At 31.1% G+C, this 16,827-nt stretch overlaps 1 pseudogene; it reads left to right on the top strand.

Moving 5' to 3' along the window:
* Positions 1 to 6,671: 6,671 nt before the first annotated feature.
* Positions 6,672 to 8,885, top strand: LOC126720247 (exopolygalacturonase-like; annotated as a pseudogene).
* Positions 8,886 to 16,827: the final 7,942 nt, after the last annotated feature.

The raw sequence follows: 16,827 nt of genomic DNA, 5'->3' as shown, positions 1-16,827 counted from the left end.
TCTACATAACCAAAAGACTAAAATCCACACATGAAACCCCATTAAAAAAAAAAAAAAAAAATCCACACATGAAAAAAAGAAAAGAAAAAGAAGACTATCTTGAGTCCTTGACCGATACTATCACAGGTCTTTCATACAACCTTTGTTTTAGGATTCGAATCTATGAATGCCATCATTTATATTGGGGACAACTAATTTTGCTTCAAACTAATTTGAAACTATCTCCTCCAACTTATTATGTGCTGATTTATAAGTTATTCTTATGTATTATTTGAACAAATTATCACATAACTTATTAGAAAGTGTGAATCATCTTTAAGAAAGACAAAATAAAAGAAATTTTCAACTGAAGTGATAATTAAGTGAAACACGTCTCATATTTGATTGGATATTGTTATCTCATTCTTGAAACCCCTTTAGTCTTTCAAGAAAATAAAGAACTTTCATAAATAAGACATGATGTCTTGATAACACATTAAAAAAATTGATATAATTTTTTTCTTGTCTATGTTATTCGAAGATAATAGACTATCATTTTATGAGATTTTATTTAATTCACTGCTCATATTATTTTTCTTACTACTTATTTGCAAAAATCCACATAAAAGGGATGAATCTTATGCTTGACATTATATTTAATTATTTATAAATTTAAGAATATTTTAAACAGGATAAATAATTCCAACAAGATTCCTCAAAACAGTCTAAATATGTATAAGGATCTCACATTCTCGAAAATCTCATCATATTCCCAATCAAGCTAAATGTGGTTATGGTTAATAGACATCCAAGTTCATGAACATTACATTCATGAAAAATTGGATGCCGAGGGACGTTTTAGATTCCCCCAGCTAAACATTTTGAAAAATAACAACAAAAAATTATAAATAATCAAATATCCTTCTTTTTTTTTTTCTTTCTTTTTTCTTTTTCATTTCCAACTCTTGTTAAAAATAATTTAAGAGAAATATTGTCTTAGCAATTTTATTATATCAATATTCACTATTAAATTTATAATGGTTATTCACTTATTCTCATGACTGGTCAATTTATTGTCCTTTAGAATTAGCATAAGTGCATTTACACATACAAAAATTAAAAAACTTCAACAGAAATGCAAGCATTAGCAAATTTCAATTTCATTCCACCCAAAACTAGGGGTGTCTCTCATCAAAAAAAAAAAAAAAAACCAACCTTATCCATCTTGTAATTGAGGAGAATAAGAAAATAATATCATTATTAATATAAATTGTAGTCATATTTTCCCCTTTTTCTTCCTCAAGCATTGCATGAACCAATAACTTATTCCATCTACCAACCAAAACCCACCATCTCCCTGTTTTGTCTTAATCACTTAAATTGTATTAAATAAATATTATAAGATGAAATTATATGCAACATGCTATATAATATTTCTCCTTTTTGGCTGAATAAGAAAATATTATTGCAGAAATTGACTGAAGGAGCAGAATGGAGACTGGAACAGGTATGCATATCTTAGAAATAAGAGCACAGGAAGCAAAATGACTCCTACGTTTTTATTTTATTTTTTATAGATATGATAATATTTTAAACTGTTTTACGATGATTTTTTTTTTTTCATTATCAGATTAAGACACCAATTGATTTTTAATGTAAACGGATTAAACTACAGATCTCTCATTTAACAATAATAAATTTTACCAATTAAAATAACTGAAACCCATAAAAGACTCTTAGTTTTTAGTTACGTAACTCCTGAAACATGCCATAACAATAAGTGTAAATATAAATATATAGCATAATTTTAGCTTGTTAAATAGATTCTTTTGTTGACGTAATGTTAAATAGAATGTTAAAGTGTTCCCATTTACAAATGCCACCACATGCCCAGATTCTATTTCTACCTAAACTGTAAATTAAGTCATGAAAGGTTAGGACTTAGGACACACACATTAATCAACAAGTTCGAAAAATTGTTTGTTTATCACTGGCATCCTGCTTTACAGCTGATATATAGGACAAAATATTTTGTTATCTATTATTTTTTTATAAATATTTTTATGTAATTTTAGGAATTTTCTAAAATAGAGTTTTATTTCTTTGTTCTAGAGAGTTTTTAAGAGTATTTTAATAATAAAAAAATAAGTTTTTCTATGATAAGGTATTAATTATGTTTGTTTAACAATATTTTTCTTGAAAAAACAAGTTTTCTAAAATCTTTAGATTAATACCTAACTTATAAATGAAAAGAAGTTCATTATCAATAAAATTACATTTAATTTCTTTCATCCCGTGGATACGGTGGATTCCAAGAATTTTTCTTATATTTTCAAGGAACCCATATAAATTTAAAGGTTACATCCAGCTAAAATGATATCTAACTTACTATACCTTTTCATTTAACACTTCTCTCTAGTAGATTCAAGTAGAGTGAGATAACAGTATAACACTTCTTTAACTTACAGTTATAGTACTTCCAAATCTTTGTGATCAATATGAAACATGGAGTCCTCATAGTAATAGCGAACTGGTTAAGTGTAATTGGAATAATAGTTTAGGGTGAAAAAAAGTAATTTGTCCTAGCAAATTTTTCGTTTCAAAAACTCTATTCTCCGACTTGAGTTCTTCCATTGCGTCATAGAACAGTTATATCACATTTTTGGTGCTACGAAGTTCCTTTCTTTCTTTCTTTTTCTTTTTCTTTCTTTTTTTCTTGAAAAAACAAGGCTCTTAAAATATTCCATAAAACAAATTTTAAAAAAGAAGAAGAAAAAGTAACCAAATCATTTGGTATGGAACTTTGCCATGGCAGATGGCCTCCTAAAGCTTGCTACAGTAAATTACCTTGTTATTATTGGTTACAAGTCATAGGGAAGTCTAAAATTTGTAGAAATGAATGGCAATGATTCTGTTAGAGATATATGTTAGCCCAATAATCAAGCCTATGCCCAATTATGTCTTGGCTTTCTTACCAAACATGACTGGGGCCTTGATTTCTCTAACAGATACAAACATAGAATATAGACTCATTGTAAAAATAAGAAACCCAATTTTAAAAACCCACTGAATGACCATAAACCCAACTCCAGTGAGGTGTCTCATCTTTTCTATTCACTAAAAGACTGATGGGCTTACATATTTCGAGCTGTATCAGGCCTATATATTCACAAAATATGTAGTACCACTTTTTGAAACTTGAGTAAGTGAAACTCAAGTTTGTTGTCTACATCGAGTTTTAAACACTCGAGTTTCATAAAAAAAATGTGCTAACATGGATTTTTAGTGAAAAAATGTCACATGGAACTCGAGCTTGGTAAACTCAAGTTCCATATGCAACACAATACTCGAGCTTACCAAGCTCGAGTTCTTTGTAAATACAAAACTTGAGCGTAATGCTCTTTTTTTTTTTCCTTCTATGGTACTCGACCATATCAAGCTTGAGTTCCTTGTTATATGGACATCGAGTTTTCTAAGCTCGAGTTCCTTATATATATATATATAATCAACAAATAAACATAAACATAAACATAAATAATTTTTTTCATTTGAACGCACAAACATATGTTTTTCTTTATGTAATTTTTTAACACACTCATCAATTTCTAACTTCTTGGAAGCGTTATGGTCAAATTGGTATATTGGGGGTTACAATGATAAATTAGAACAACATGTAAAAGAAAAATCTCACTCCATTTTTAGCCATGGGCACACCGAAAGAAGTTTAAGCTACATATTGTTACTTTATCAATCTTGTTCTGAATTACTGTATGGTCAAATGATTGATAAGTATTGCAGAAAGAGTGGACCACTCAAGTATAAAGAGGAACTTACGCCTTACCATGTCTGGATATGTAAGTTCTTGACTTGTAGTGTTTCTAAGAGGAATGTGAAAGATTTTTTAATACATCTAAATATTTGGCCGATGATGTAAAAGTTGCTTTGGGAACTTTTTTTTCTTGGCGAGTTGTAGTATTCTTGGTGAGTTGTATTTTTGGTGTGGTACAACTCATCAAGAAAAAAATTGCTAAAGCAACTTTCTCATCATCAATTGTGCAATAAACTTTAAAAGCCCTGGCCTTTTTCAGATTTTGATTTACTGGAAAATGAGCCATTGCTGTAGACCCTCCGATTAAACAATTTAGAAAAATCTCGAAAGAGCCCTGGGCTTTTACGAGATTTTTCTTTTAATGTTTTAATTTCTCATTGTAACCCCCAATATTTTAAATAATTTGATCATAACGCTTTCGAGAAGTTAGAAACCGATGAGTGTGTTAAAAATGAATTAACAAGGGGTATGAGTGGCCTAAAAATTAGGGCCCGTTTGGTAGAGGAGTTTGAGTAATGTTGTTTTTATTTTTTTAAAATACAGGATGAAAAAGTGTGTGGAAATGTGTGTAATATTGTTTAAAAATTAAAAATGAGTTGTTAAACAACTCTACCAAACGGGGCTAATATTTTGAAATTAAAATTTCTATATTTTACAGTACTTCTATTTAAATAAATAAAATCATATGTTTGTGTGTTCAAATGGAAAAAAATTACTTATTTTTATGTTTACGTTTATTTGTTGACTATTGGGAAAAAAAAAAGTATAAGGAACTCGAGCTTGCCAAACTCGAGTTCCATATTAGAAGGAACTTGAGCCTAGTACGCTCAAGTACCATAGAAGAAAAAAAAAGAGCATTACGCTCGAGTTTTGTATTTACAAAGAACTCGAACTTGGTAAGCTCGAGTATTGTGTTGCATGGAACTCAAGTTTACCATGCTCAAGTTCCATGTGGCATTTTTTTCCAAAAAAAAATCCATGTTAGCACAAGTTTACACTTTGCCAAGCACCCAATGTAGAAGCCGAAGAGAAAAAAAAAAAAAAAAAAAAAAAAAAAAAAAAAAAAAAAGCATCCACAGCTTGGCATGCCTCTTCTCTTTCTCCCTTTAGTCTTTTTACAAGCATCCACATTATTATTATAATTTTGATGGTGAGACAAATAAATCAAATAAAGTATTTGAGCATATGAAGAAAATCTCATTTAGGTCCAAAATAAAATTTACACACGCAACATTCAAATTGATTAAGAAAGAAATTGCATTTAGGAAATAAAATTTTAAAAAATGGACATAAAAAAACATTAATTAATTAATTATTCTGATTATATGATAATTAATATAATCATGCTAATACTATTGTAACTAAATTAGTTGACATCTTTGGAGTTCAAATTTCACACTCAAAAAATAAAAAATAAAAAATCTCACTCAACTATCTAATTATCAAAAAAAATATAATAATTAACATAATCACTAAATTATAATTAAAATACTCTAGCAAGAAAAGCGCTTAATCACATGTATATTAATATAAGGCCTTTTTTTTTTTTATTCAAAGTTATGGACTGATATAATTCATCCAAAGTCAAAATACGGGGCCAAAAAGAAAGAAAGAAAAAAAAGCTATCCTTCTTTTGAAAACAAAATCTATCATAATTGTGATAATATATATGCGTCATATATGTGTATATAAATATAGTTAAAGCCAAAATTTAGAGAAAAGTCCAATTAGATTCTAAATTAGAGTCCAATTTTACGCCACGTGTCTCATCTAATTTTTAAATTTTTGTATCAAGTAAATTATTAGGTGAAAAAATTGAAAAATCTAAATCCAATTTGATTTTAAATTGGATTTCAATTAGAGTTCAATTATGCATCATATGTCCTATCTAATTTGTAATTTTTAGGACAAGTGAATTATTTGGTGTAAAAACCGAAGAGTCAAAATCTATTTAGATTTAAAATTTTATATATATAGAAAAAAAAATATATATATATATAATGAAAAACTATTACATAATTTAAAAAATTCATAACTTAGAAAATATGTCAATTGTAACTCTAATATTAATTATAATTTGAACTCATATATGTGTATATTTGTGATTGTTTTTAAATATATCCGTGCATATACACATGGTTATACACTAATAATTAATTTTAAAAAATGCCCCTTTTTCTCCTCTTTTTTCCATCTTTATATGCTCCATTTTTAGCATTCCAAATAAAGATCATAAACAAGAATTAGTGAATTAGCAAAAATATATCATAAATACGCATTAGTAAATTAGAGCAGCCTAAATATAGCCACACTTCTTCCTATTTTATTTTTGTTTAATGTATGCATTATACGAGCGCAATTCCATCCTTTAGTAAAATTGATATTTTTACCTCGAGTAATGCTACAGCTACAAACTATTTTATAATATTTTTATAAATTATTGATGTGGCCAACTTCTTATTGATTTTTCATCTAGGCTCATTATTAACATCACTTTTTCATTTACCAATAACCACCCACTATATCAGCAGTTTGTAAAAAAGTTTGCATCTCTAGCATTACTTTTTTACTTGGTTAATCGCTAAAAATCATTTGTGTCTATGAGAAAATCAAGGGATTTGGATTTACTGGTTAACCGTTAATGGTCATTTTTGTGTCAAGGATTTGATTTCAGGGAATGATTTCAAGGAATGAGAGCTTGACAAATAAGGCAAAGTGAATTAAATCCCTTAAGTTTTTTAGCATAATTCAATCATAAAATTAGTTAACATTAGTTGAATAGCTCAATGGTGGTGAGCTCACGTATTGAAGTATAAATAGCTTCAAACCAAATGGGGTATTCAACATTCTGTACAACAAATTGGCAATAGCAAGGAAATAATTGAAGAACAATAAGATGGGAAAGAATTTTAGCATTGCAACAGTTTCCTTGCTATTGCTGTTGACATCCACCAATGCTGGGCAGGTCTTTGACGTTAAATCATATGGAGCACAAACTAATGGCAACATCACTCAGGTAAAAATATGTGTAGTGCAATTAACCATACTTAATTAACATGAAAAGTGTGTTCAACTTAATTCGTAAAGCCTTTTAACATCATATAAGAGAACTTAGGTTCAAACTCTATTTACACTAAAACCCAATTGGTTTCTTGACCAAATTGATAAAACATTAACATGAAAAATAATTGTAATATGCTGATTTTGATTTTTCATAATGTGTTTAGGCTTTGACACAAGCTTGGAAAGCTGCGTGTGCAGTGGCAAGAAGTAAAGTTGTGATTTCAACAGGGACTTACAAACTAGGTTTAGTGACTTTGTTGGGTCCATGCAAAGGTGCTATTGAGTTTAACCTTTAGGGCACCCTACAAGCCCCATCAGACATTGAATCCTTCAAAGGGAAAGATGGTTGGGTCGTTTTTGAAAGGATTGATAGTCTTACTGTGTCAGGCGGCGGAGTTTTTGATGGCCAAGGACAACTGGCATGGCAAAAAAATAATTGTGCGAAAAAGTACAATTGCGACATACTTCCTATTGTAAGATTTAAATATCAAAATAATTAGCATTTACATTTCCATAATTTTCTACTTAGATATATATAGTCACTACAACTTTACAAGCTTTATCCATTACTAAAAAGCAATTCAAGCATTTATATGTTAGAGAATGCTAAAGATAATATAAATGATTTGGCATAAATTTTATATAGTGATGTGTCACAACTCACAAAAGAAGTAATTCAACATTTATATATGAGAAAGCCTATGGAGTATGGACACAACATTTTGTGCCATAACACTAATGTGACTATGAGTGATAGAGAAAAAAATTATGGTTAAATCTGAAGGTGATAGTTCACCAATCACAATCACAAATGTCATCAAGTTGTGACAAAGTGTATGTGGTTTAAGATAAGAATTATTTATATAAGATGATATTGTTGAAGTAGTACCAACCACGTTCATTAACACATTAGGTTGTAAGTTGTTATGTGATAATATTTCTTATAATTTTTTTCATTTTTCCTATGTATTATGTTGATTTAATGATGCTAAAAAATTTATTACCAAACCAATTTGTACTTTTTTTTGAATCGTTAGCATTTTACTAAATATGACATTTTTTTAGGTGAATATTTAAATGAAACTTGAGCATTCATATTTGGTGTTTAATTTATCTAACTTGTAATCATGAACAGAATATAAGGTTCAACTTCATCACTAATTCAATAGTCCAAGACATTACATCGAAGGACAGCAAATTTTTCCATATCAACCTTTTGGAATGCAAGAACTTGCAATTCCAACATGTTACCATAACTGCACCTGGAGATAGCCCCAACACTGATGGAATTCACATGGGACGGTCATCTCAGATCAACATTACCAATGCCAATATTGGAACAGGTGATGATTGCATCTCCATTGGTGATGGAACCCAAGATATTACTATTAAGCAAGTAACTTGTGGACCTGGCCATGGTATTAGCATTGGAAGTCTTGGAAGGTACCAAAACGAACAACTTGTTTCAGGAATCAGAGTTATTGGTGCCACTCTTAGCAATACAAATAATGGTGTTAGAATCAAAACATGGCCTGCTTCCCCTTCTGGGACTGCTTCTGATATACATTTCGAGAATGTTATCATGGACAATGTTGGCAATCCTGTCCTCATTGATCAAAACTACTGCCCAAACAATCAATGCTCAAATGAGGTTATTATAAATATCACAAATATATACACACATTTTGATGTTAGAAGTTAAAAAAAGGATAAACAAATTACATATTCTAATATCAAATTCTTGGATGGATTTTTTGTTTGTTTGTTTTTTTGTTTTCAGTCTCCCTCTAATGTTAAGATCAACAATGTTACCTTCAAGAACATTACAGGAACTTCTTCAACATTGGAAGCTGTGAAGTTTGTTTGCAGTAAGAGTGTACCATGCCAACAGGTGGTGGTTGCTGACATTGATCTCGCATACAAGGGAAGTGGATCTGCTACTTCCACTTATGTTAACGTTCAACCTGCAGTTTCAGGCAAGCAGAACCCTTCTGCTTGTACCAAAAAAATTTAACTAATGTAGAATGAAGAAATACTATCTACAAACAGGTTATAGAAATTATATTCTAAATAGAATCTCATTTACTTGTATCCAGCATGTTCCCTTTAAAAAAAAAAAAATATTTGGGGAATGTTGCTTAGTTATTTTTTGAATTGTTTAAGTTCAGCCTTTTGCTGAAAGCTTCTATGATTTGTAGTGTTGTAATAGATAGTATTTATTATGTTATGTTATAGATGTTATTTATTTTGAATTGGGGAATTTTGGAGAATGTTGTATATATATTATAAAGAAAAAGTAAAATAAATTAGAGTAAAGAAACATAAATATTTTGAGATATTAAAAGTTAGTTTAGTAGCAACGCATCACTAAGATCTGTTGGGGATATTACACAGAGTAATAATGGAAGAACAAGGTTAACACAAAATACAAACAAAAAATAGATAACTTGAGGCACTATATCATTTTCCTAAGAGAATATTTGCCCCCCCCCCCCCCCCCCCAACACTTTTGTTGCTAAAGGGTTATCGCAAAGTTGTCCTTAGGATACAACCAAGATGTTGGGTTATACAGATAGCAATTCTAGAGAATGACCATAGGATTTCTTGTGTTTCTCTCAAACTTACTATTTTGTGGAATTAGTTGTTTTTTCAAGTGAACATAAGCCTCTATTTATACCCATAGGATTATATTTCATCAAAAGGCACGTATAGAGAGTTAAAACGTTTCATAAAACCGTTAATAAGGCTTGAAACCTCTTCAACCTTTCTGAACAGTCACCAGAAAATTCTATAGAAAATCCCGTTTCACGATTTTTGATCGGTGGAAAATTGCTTTCAATCTATCAAGTGCTCTTTTTGATCAATCAAACAGGAATCGAACTGCGATCAAGACATCCAGAGACTCCAGGATTATTTTCTTGCCATTTTCGATCAATCGAACCAAAATTTCGATCGATCGAAAATGTTGTACTTCGAATTTTCACTTAGAAAATTCCAGAACTTGAATTTTCATTTTATGAAACAATATTCTCTAAACTCAAACATCATTATTACAACCTATCCTTGTATATACCTATATATACAACAAGATCAACCTACTTAAACTATCTAATGACTCAATGACAAAGTTTTCTTTATCACAACAATGAGTTAAAGATTAAAAATAGAGAGACAAACTATGAAGGAAAGAAAATTCAACAATGTAACAACAAATATAAATATTTTCTCCAATATTCAATCCTAGATATGAGAATGTAAGAGAGCTTTCATTTATATCAAAGCAAAGCTACCATATTAAATTTACCCATGTAGTAGAAAGAAATGTTTAATTACCACATGGTGAAAATTTCCCACCTTCAATTGAACACTAAAAGCTTATCCGATATATAACTTTTTAAATTTTCATGGAATAATTTCCAAGTAAATCTTAGCAAGTATAAAAATTAATAATAATTTCTTCAAGTACTCTTTAATAGAAATGAATATAATTTGGAAGGATTTTACACAGATTTGAAAATCTTAATCATTTTGTCTTGTGACTGGTTGGCAAAGCCACTGTCTTCCATTTTTTTTTTTTCATTGCGTACTTATCATCCTTAACTTAGACATAGACAAAAGAAAGAAAGAAAACAAATAAATAACAAAGTAATTTAAAGAGCCCAAGTATAAACAATGAGATATACACAGTTTTCACGTAAATGAGTGTAAGGCCAAAGAACAAGGAATGAACATTATGGCAAATGCCCCTTTCAAAAAAAAAAAAAAAAAAAACTAACATTTTTCCCCATTTCCCAAACTAATTAGGGAAATGCCCCTCTTTTGAAACTCGATTTTCTCAAAATCGAGTTATAAAAAAAAAAAAAAAAAAAATCTAGAGCCCTATAGTGGCGTTTTAAGGAGCCTATAGTGGCATTTTGTAATCCGATCTCCATGAAGTCGAGTTACATGCAATTTTTTTTTTCTTTTTTTTTTTTACCTATAACTCGACTTTATGGAAATCGGATTACAAAACGTCACTATAGGTTCCTTAAAAACGTCACTATAGGTTCCTTAAAAACGTCACTATAGGGCTTAACTCGATTTTGAGAAAATCGAATTTCAAAAGAGGGGCATTTTCCCAATTAATTTAGGAAAGAGGGAAAAATGCTAGATTGTTTTTTTGAAAGGGGCAAAAGCCAATTTTTTCCCCAATTTTGCAAATAACACCAGGCGAATGCAGATTAGAATGCACTAAACAAATGACTTCTGTTAGATTTTAGACCCCTGTAAAACACAATTTGTTTAACCTAATTTATTAGCCAAGTTGTTACTTAATAATTCAGATCTAGGTTAATCATTCATCACATGCAATAAACATAGCAAAAAAGTAAGTACCACAAAATGTGATGACCCAGGAAAGCCAATGAAATAATCTAGTTTCAAAGTAAAAAATCTGGGGAGGATTTAACCTAAACAATCCACAAGACAACAATTCACTAATAGAATGGAAGTTTTTACAATAGATTTAGGATACTAATATAATGGAAGTTTTTACAATAGATTTAATCCTAAATCTATTGCGCTACCTCATGTAGTATTTAGTCATGTGACCACACATAGCTCCAAATCTACAGACTCTTTTATTATGAATTTGTTGCATACAAACGCTCATGTTTGTGACTCTGAGAACTCCACTTAAAGGTTTAGATCATCAACTATAGTTGATTTGATGCAGTAACTTTAGATCTACTAGTTCTAATGGTATGAGAATGATTTCCAATAGTGACTTTTAATGGAGAAGGCACAACACCTTTTAGATCTCAAAAGAGAAGCTCTGAAGTTATTAACAAAACATGCCTTAGAGTTTCCTTTAAATACTTAGTGAAATAGAAACCCTAATCACTTGATGGGCTTAATGGGTTGTTGGGTTTAATTAAAATTCTACAGATCCATGTCTTGATCAGTCGAGCCTGGCATATTTTGAATTTCCTAAACCTGCAGCTTCCTTGTTCTTGTATTTTGACTTGCAATACCTTGAGCATTGTCTAATTATACTTATAGATAGGGGTGTGTGAAAGTTCAAAAACGTGTACAAAACACCTTTGAACGTTTAGACCCCCAAATTACAACTTAACCAATACAAGCAATATGTCAAACAACTAGTGTGCGGAAACTTAACACATGCTATAATACGAAATTGGTTAAAGACTATCTAAGCCATAACAAAATAAAACCACAGCAGATAATAAAAAGGCAAAGATAGAGAGGAAGGAATATGCAAACACAAAGACAACACGCGATGTGTTATCGAAGAGGAAACCGAAGTCCTCGGCGAAAAACCTCTCCGCCGCCCTCCAAGCGGTAAACAATCCACTAGAAAATACAGTTGGGATACAAGGACAGCAATAGACCCTCCAAGCCTAATCTACCCAGTGCACCTAAGCCCTCCAAGCTTCTTGCTCCAACGAGGTTGCGCCGAACCTTTTTCTTTTCTAGCTTCCCGGATTCCGCTACTAGACCGTAGCATCAACCAATGAAGATTGGTTCCTTCCTAACTGCTTCCCAGAAATCCAAACAACTGTCTCACAGTGATGATGATGGTGAGAACCAGGTTTGGTATAATGCCTCTCAAGGATTTGACAATGGAGAGGAAGAGAGTAGAGGAATTTGAAGAGACTCTAAGGTATAGATTGTGGGTGAAACAATCTTGTTTTTCTTTAGGGTTTCTCTCTCAAAATTCTCTCTGGAAGCCCCCTTTCAATCGTGGGTAAAAGGGGTATTTATACTGGAGTGGGAGAGGAATGTGAAACGTCAGGTTTTACAAAATAGGGGTGGCTCGCTGCTTGACCTCGCGGCTTGACTAAGTCGCGAGATCCAGTCGCGAGTTAACCGTATGGCCAGTTGTCCTGTTTTGTCCTGTAGTGCTCCAGCTAGCATGACTGTTCATCTTCCAGCATGCTTGGCACGTGTGCTGCTTCTAGCGGCTTGCAGTCGCGAGTCACCCGCGAGTCCCAGCCGCGAGTCTCTGTTTTCTTGCACACTCTTGAGCAATCTTCACTCTATCTCACTCACTACCCTTACAACAAACCCACCTAAATACAGGGTTACTAAATGCTGAATTACAAGCAAATTTGGCATGGAATAAAGCCAATTAGATGGTTGAATAAATTCAACCTTACAGTGTGCATGGGTCGGGTTGGGTAAGATTAAGGGGATTTTTTGACCCAATCCAAGGTCAAAAAAATTCAATCCAACCCATCACATAAGTCCAACCCAACCCACATGGGTCGGGTTGGGTCGGGTTGAACCCATGGGTTGGACAAATTTATTATTATTATTATCGTTAAGGACAAATTTTGTGTAATTGGCTAATCCTTTGACAAAACGCACTTTACTTGTAATTGAGTAGATCTAGGATGTATTTAATACTTCAAGAAAAAAGAGTTCAAGTCTAGTATTGAAGCCATGCAAATCTGTCCAAGAAATAAGTGAAGAAGTGCTGATTTTTTAAAACTCGATAGCTGCTCAACACCTCTCGACAGCTAGGGTATTTGTCGAGCTCTTAAGCTATTTCTTATCGCAATCTCGATAGCTTCTCGACAACTAGTCGATCGATCGAGATATCTTCTGTCCCCTCGACACCTGCTTGACACCTCCTCGATCGATCGAGAATTACTAAGCTTTTATGAAATTCAGTTTTTCAGATTTGATTTTCGGCCCATGCTAACATGTATGTGTAGGGTTTTTTTTCACATAACCCTAGACATATATAAGACTTATTTTAGAGGCCGTCACATAAGAGAAACAAGGGAGAACATATGCAAAAGGTGACTGATGCCTTATTCTTTCTGAAAGAAGTTACTGCGTCTTTGCACCTTAGGGTTTTGTAACCAAGTGCTTCTTAATCTTCATTGTTGATGAAGTAAAGAACTTTGCAGCCAACATTTTCTTCTAGTTGGTGATTAAGTCGCGTACTGGGATCCACGCAATTGGTTAGCCACGTACTAGGATTCGTGCATCAAAGGGTGGCGTTCATATATTGAAGAGTTCAAAGATTCTGAAGCGGTAGAAGGTTTCTGCTATGAGTTCATCTAGGAAGATTGTAGATTCTAGGGACAAATGTTTTGTACTAAATCTGAAACTTCTCTTTACTATAGTGGATTGCTTTTCAGGAAGGTTTCCCCCCCAGGTTTTTTACTATGAAACTAATTTGTTTCATTGGTTTTCTTGGGTTATCATATCTTGTCTTATTTATTTTTCTGCTGCATAATTTTGACATGATATTGATGTTTGTTTGTTTTTACAAGTTTTATTCATAATAAATCTAATTAACAACTTGGGTTTAAAACTTGTTAATTCTATCAATCGGTGTCTAAATTTCCCAACAATTATTATTATTAAATTGAATAAAAAAATATAAATATAAATATATTTTAAAAATCCAAAGATTAGTATTAATGAAACTCCTTAAAAGCAAACAACACTAATGACTAAACAACAATAGTAATTTATTAGGGTTTGTGTGAACTAATTGACTTTTATATAGGCTAGGAAGAGCTAGTTATTTTAAAAATTTTATTAATTATACAATATATTTTAAATATATATATATATATATATTAAATATATGGGTGGGTCGGGTTGGGTTTGGCGGGTTTGGAATTTTATGACTCAAACCCAACCTGACCCGCTATCAAAAAATAATTTTGTAACCCAACCCAACCCACCAAGCCCTAAAAACCGACCCAACCCGGCGGGTTGGGTTGGGTCAAGTCAGTTTTGGTGGGTTGGCGGGTTGACTGCACACCCCTAGTTATAGACTTAGTAATCTATATCTAGACAAGTTTGTGTTCATGATTTGCCAATTGTTCTAAACTTTTAAAACCTAACAACTTCAATCTCTAAAGCATAAATTTTGTCAATGGATATCTTATTAAAATTAGTTTGTGGTACTGCTAAGCTTTTTTTTTTTTTTTTGAGAAATTGTGGTACTGCTAAGCTGATTGAGAAAAATGTTAACATACTGCATAATCTCAAAAAACCTCATATGGCTATCACTCAAAGCCTTTTGCCAATATACAATGTAACAATGGCAATATCCCTTGCCTTAACCCTCAATTCCAAAAAGTTAAGATCAATTTTTGCTTCATGTTTAGCTATATAAGGTTGGAACAACTGTTACGTAGGTATGATATAACTTAAACAAAATAGTTCTCTAAGTTTAATATGTCCAAGGCATATCTTTCTTTTGAGATACCAAAGGCAAGTGAAGAATACCAATGTTCTTTCACTGCACATTTGTAGCCTTCTCAAGGTAAAATTAATTATTAAAAAAAATCATGAAATCAAAACTAAATGCAAGAGAGTAACATGACAATGAAAATCAATTAATTTGTGTTGTGTTCATAGATTTCATACCATAAAATAAGTGTATGCCCAACATATTAGTAATGGTAAAATTTCATTTAACAATCCACAAAAATTTCGTGCTTCTCTATCTCCCCAAGGCCTTATCGATCTGATTAGTTTTTAGTCATTAATTTTTTTTTTCTTTTATTCTTAATACAAAAATGGTGGGTATGCTAAAAGACATGAAGAAGAGAGAAATATGTGTTTTAAGCTTAGGCAATTAAGGAGAGATGAATGAAATAATAGTAAAAATAAATTAATGTGATATTTTGGGTAACAGTAAAAAAAACTTAATGAAAAGAGGTAAAAAAAAAGCTAAAAGAAAAATTAGAGTTCCATATCGCAGGACCTTATGCACTCCTACAAGAGGTCTTTGCTTTTATATATATACTAGTCGCTAACCCGTGCTATGCAGGAGAACCTACCTATTTGTGAGGTAGACTAAAATAATTTTATAAAATTTTAAATTGATTAAAAAACTACACCATTACATGATTTGTTCTTGTATGACTTCAATTTGTGTTACAATTTGACAAAGAAGTCATTACTTGAACGTACAATGGCTTACAAAAAATTTGTCAGACAATTTCAGATACTACAAAAAAATAGCTCAAAAATTCAGATATTAAAACTTTTGAAAGACCAAAAAATATTAAAGAATTAGATGATTCATTGCTTAGAAATTATTGAAACAAAACAAAATATATATGACTAAACAATAGAGAAATATAAGAGAAAGATGTATTACATTCAAAAGAATAATCCATGGCTATAATTATTGAAAGGAATCAGAAAAGATTCAGAGCCTACAAATTATAGATAATATATATATATATATATATATATGTGTGTGTGTGTGTGTGTGTGTGTGTGTGTGATTACACAAATTCATATATTAAAACTTCCAAATTCTAAAAAAGATATATAATTAAAGAATAAGTTATTGAAACAATTCAAAAAAGTATATGACTATTCAAAAGAGAAATATAAGAAAAAAAAAGTACACGAACCCATAAGCAATAAGTTTTAAATTTTAATGGGTCTAAACTTTAAACGAACCTTATCAACATGTGGCCCATGCTAAAAAATGTTGAGCAAGAGCCCACGTTAAAATAATGAAAGTCATACCTTCTCTTAATATATCGTGTATAAGCTTTCTGCCCTAGAAATTAACATACTTTCATATCGTGAGATGAAACAAAGACATATGTAGTAGTAGCAACCTTGAATTTCATTTATTGCAAGCTTTTTTTATCGGAAAAAATAGCTAAAGAGAATTTAGTGGTTCATATGCGAAAATTACTTTTTTTAAAAATACATGAAAAACCATAATTTTTTTTTAACAAACCATAATTTTTTTTTTTAACAAAGTAAAGGAGAAGACAATAACAAAAGAAGAGCTTATACCTTTACTCGGCTTTAAAAAAAAAATATATATATATATATATATATATATATATTGGGGTTTGCACTATTTTTATAGTGTTCATGATTAACTTTGCAAATTTGGAGATAAATTATCAACGTTTGAGTTTGAGTTTAAGTTTGAGTTGTTAGAAAGATAGAGT

Source organism: Quercus robur, chromosome 4 (genome assembly GCF_932294415.1).
Source record: "Quercus robur chromosome 4, dhQueRobu3.1, whole genome shotgun sequence".
Lineage (NCBI taxonomy): Eukaryota > Viridiplantae > Streptophyta > Magnoliopsida > Fagales > Fagaceae > Quercus > Quercus robur.
Note: the sequence above shows the minus strand (reverse complement) of the source record. Positions and strands in the feature narration are given on the sequence as shown.